Source organism: Diospyros lotus, chromosome 1, assembly GCF_014633365.1.
Source record: "Diospyros lotus cultivar Yz01 chromosome 1, ASM1463336v1, whole genome shotgun sequence".
Taxonomy (NCBI): domain Eukaryota; kingdom Viridiplantae; phylum Streptophyta; class Magnoliopsida; order Ericales; family Ebenaceae; genus Diospyros; species Diospyros lotus.
In genome coordinates, this window is record NC_068338.1 from 6,798,435 (window position 1) to 6,802,790 (window position 4,356).

The 4,356-nt window shown below is 41.0% G+C and overlaps 1 long non-coding RNA gene across 1 annotated transcript; it reads right to left on the bottom strand.

Moving 5' to 3' along the window:
* Positions 1–418: 418 nt before the first annotated feature.
* Positions 419–1,033, bottom strand: LOC127797732 (uncharacterized). Its single transcript, XR_008022273.1, has 3 exons — positions 917–1,033; positions 751–838; positions 419–456 (listed from the first exon to the last, which is right to left on the bottom strand). It is a non-coding gene; the product is annotated as an uncharacterized LOC127797732 (long non-coding RNA).
* Between the last annotated feature and the right edge of the window lie 3,323 nt (positions 1,034–4,356).

Sequence of the window (4,356 nt, forward strand, 5' to 3'; positions counted from 1 at the left end):
AAAAAAAAAGAAACTTCACAGCAGCCATAAGGGGGGGGGCGCGCAGCAGCAGCCGCGCCCCCCCAGCGCGCGCGGGCTGCGCAGGCCCCGCGCGCGCAAGCCGCGCAGGCCGCGCGCGCGGGCCGCGCAAGCCCCGCGCGCGCATGCTGCGCGCGGCCGCGCCAGCCTCGCCCTGGCGCGCCCCTGGCCGCGCCAGCCCACTGCCTCAGCCATTTTTTTTCAAAAAAAATATATATTTTTTTAAATAAAAACCATAATTTCCAGAATACATTTCCATATCAAGGGGCTTCCAAAACACTCAAGTTTACCCCCCTTTAACCACATTTACATACATTCCAAGTTTAACAAAATAATACAACACAAAAATACAAACTACATAACCATTACACATAGTTTTCTCTTTGATTCAATACCTTCACCCTTGCAAAACTCCCTTTCCCTTGGATGTTTCTCCACCTACATTGAGGTCAAAGGACCTTATGAGCCAATGCTCAGTAAGGGTGCTATGCAAATGTAAATGAAGTATGAGAAACATAACATGTAATGCAATGCAATGCATATCAAGGGTAGTTCTCCATGCCTTCATAACCACTTAGGTTAAGGCACCAACCAACCCCTCACTCCCCTCACAAGTCCTCCTTATGGCCATAGGTTCACTTGGGCACAAAACATGCAAAGAACCATCACATGCAACTCATTCATACATGTACAAATGCAAGCAAAACCCCTCTACTTGGGGCTATCCCTTACCTTGTTTCCTTGAAGCTTTACACTCTCACAAGCCAAGAATCCCTCTTAGACTTTGAAGCTTCAACACCTCCACAAGCTAATACTCACCCTTAAAGAAAAATAATAAAAGAGACTTTAGCTCTTAAACACATGCCTTAAACTATAACAAAAGAGAAAACTAGATTACCTTTTGCTAGACTTTCTCTTCCTTCTCTAGACTTCCTTGCCTTCTTACTTGCCTTCTTGCTTCTCTACTTCACAAATGGGAAAAAGCTTGGAACTAATTTCTCACTTCCCATTTATAGAGTTTTCTTCTTAATCCATGCCAATTCTCAAGATCACATCCTAGCCATTGATTTTTTTCTTATTTCAAGAGACCTAATCTCTACCTTTGAACATTAGCACAATCCTTGTGCTTCTCCCAAGTTAAATCCTAACCCTTGATTTTTAGGAGAACTCTTGCCTAGATATAAAGGAAACACAAATCCAAGAGACTTATCTTGTTAAATCTCCTCCATTGATCTCTCTTTGGAGACTAAATCTCCTCCCTTGGATCAATCCCAATTTTCCATAATTCTCCATTTTTCATTTAATTAAATCATGACTAATTTCCAAGATTGACTAATTTCCCAAATTTGCATTTAATTTAAATCCACAACTTTTCAAGCATTTAATGGAGACTTAAATAATTTCTTTTTGATTTAAATTTAAAAGCTCTTGAAAGACATAATCTAATTTCTTTAGCATTTATTTAAATCCACCATTTTCCAACATTAATGCTTGACAAATTTCTTTTTATTATTGATTTTCTTTTTAATTTTCTCCATCATGGCTCTCATTAATGCTTGAGAGACTAATTTCTTTTTTCTTTTTCATTTATTAAATATCCCTCTTGGTTCACAAGATCATGCCATGTGTCACCAAATTCTCTCAATTAAATAAATCTTTATTCTCCAAATTAAATTAAATCTCTTCCATAAGAACTTGCCAAGTGTCATCAATCTAACCATACTTGGTTTTCCAATTTAATTCCTAATTATCTATGCACTTAATCAAGAATTAAATTCTCCAACATTTATTCTCCAATATAAATAATTTCTCCAAAAATAATTTATCTTCCTTCGGGATGAAATTCCAAATTACCATTTTGCCCCTCACAAGACATCCAATATTTCATGGCATTTTCTTTAATTCAAGGGCAATTGTGAAATTTTTCATAGACTAAAATTCTCTTAAATGACAAAATTTATCATGACTCTTCAAGGGTATTACAATCCACCTCTCTTAAAAGAATTTCGTCCTCGAAATTTCATTTCCATTAATGCAATGTATCAATACATCAAAGTTACTCTTCCATTACATCAACAAATAATTCGGGAAATTGACGCTTTAGATCCTCTTCTAGCTCCCATGTTGCTTCCCGATCAGAGTGATGGTTCCACTGAACTTTAACTAATGGAATTGATTTGCTTCTCAATTTCTTTTCCTTGTGGTCCAAGATTTTTTACTGGTCTTTCAATATAGGTTAGGTTTTAACGAACCTCAACCTCTTCCTCTGGAACTTCCATTTTTGGATCCGGTATGAACTTTCGCAATTGAGACACATGGAACACGTCATGAAATCCCGCTAATTCGTTGGACAAGGCCAATCGATAGGCCAAAGGACCTACTCGCTCAATGATCCTATACGGTCCCATAAACCTCGGACTAAGCTTCCCTTGCTTCCGATTTCTCATTGACGGTCTTTGTGGTGAGATCCGAAGAAATACCCTATCCCCTTCTTGAAATTCTAAATTCCGCGCACGGTGACCCGCATAGTACTTTTGGCGATCTTGAGCAATCTTCATACACTTTCTTGACACATCAATCTTCTCAGAGGCTTGCTGTACTAATTCAGTCTTGGCCAATTGCTTTTCACCCACCTCAAGCCAACACGAAGGCGATCGGCAACGCCTGCCATACAAAGCTTCATACGGCGCCATGCCGATGCTACTCTGATAGCTGTTATTATACGAGAATTCCACCAACGGCAAGTACTCATCCCAATTTCCTCCAAATTCCAGTACACATGCTCGTAACATGTCTTCCAAAACCTGGTTCACCCTCTCAGTCTGGCCGTCTGTCTAGGGGTGATATGCAGTACTAAAATTCAACCTCGTTCCCAATTCTTCTTGCAGACACGTCCAAAATCTTGATAAAAATTTTGAATCTCTATCAGACACAATGCTGACTGGGGTTCCATGCAGCCGCACGATTTCCTGAACATAAATCCGTGACAGCTCTTCCGCACCTTGAGTAGTCCTAATAGGTATGAAATGAGCCGACTTTGTTAGCTTGTCGACCACAACCCATATCGAGTCCTTCTTCCTTGTTGTCTTGGGCAATCCCATAATGAAGTCCATGGAAATGTGCTCCCACTTCCATTCTGGTATCTCTAACGGTCGCAACAATCCTGCCGGCCGCTGATGCTCGATCTTAATACGCTGGCATGCATCACACTTGGCTACATACTGAGCCACACTTCACTTCATTCCAGGCCACCAATAAACTTCTCTCAAGTCTTTATACATCTTGGTCGCCCCTAGATGTACCGTGTACTTTGATCGATGAGCTTCATCTAAAATCTTTTGCCTTAATTCTTCATTATTGGGAATATAAATTCGCCCATTCATCCTCACGATTCCATCTCTGAACTCAAAATCTGTTTTCACCGGCTCACCCTTCTCATCCACCCATTGGCGAAGCCTCCGATCTTCCCCGGTAGCCTGACGTAGCTCCTCCCACCAACCTGGCTGAATTCGCAGACTAGCCATGTAATACCCGGTATTAAATAATAAGAGAATTTTTGAAGATATGGGTCAAAAATGATATTTAGCAAAGTTTCGGGCCTAAGTGCGATATTTAAAACTTAAACGAAAGAAGAGTGACTAAGTTAAGATGAGCCAATTAACAAGAAATGGCACAGTTAGACGATATTTGATAAAAATCAGGGATTTTTAAAGGTTTGAAGTCAAAGGCACGCAATTAGGAGGGTTCGGGCAAAAGTGCAGATTTTGCAAAATACTAGAGGGAGGACGAATCAACGAATTTTTCAGAAATTCCAAAAGGAAATGGAAAATATAGAACTTGAGGGCTGTTGTGAAAGTGTTGGATAGTTCAAGGGTGTTTAGGGTTAAGAGAAAATGCAATTAAAAATTAACTAGGGGCTAAACTGCAAAATTTCAAAACTTCCAAGGTGTGAACGCGATCGCCGCACATGGGTCGCCGGCCAGCCGCCTCTGGACGTCGGGAAGGTTGCCTGGGAGGTGCTAGACTAGCTTCAGGCGATGATGAAGCTGTAGGGGCTTACCATTGGCCGGAAAATGCATTGAGGTGACCGGTTTTAATGGCGAAAAAATTTCCGATTTGGCCGAATCTTTTGAGGGCTTAGGCTCGCGTTCTGGGGCTTCTCGATTGGTTTAGAGTTTGGATATGGGTTTAAGGGATAAGGATGAGCCGGATATGGTAGGGAATCGGGTCAAAAACGAGTATAAAAGGAGGTTTTCGGCCGAGGGTTCAAAAACGAAATCGCTCAAATTTCTTGTGTTTTTGCTTGATCGAGCTTGAGGGATAAGGGGCTTTTGTTCC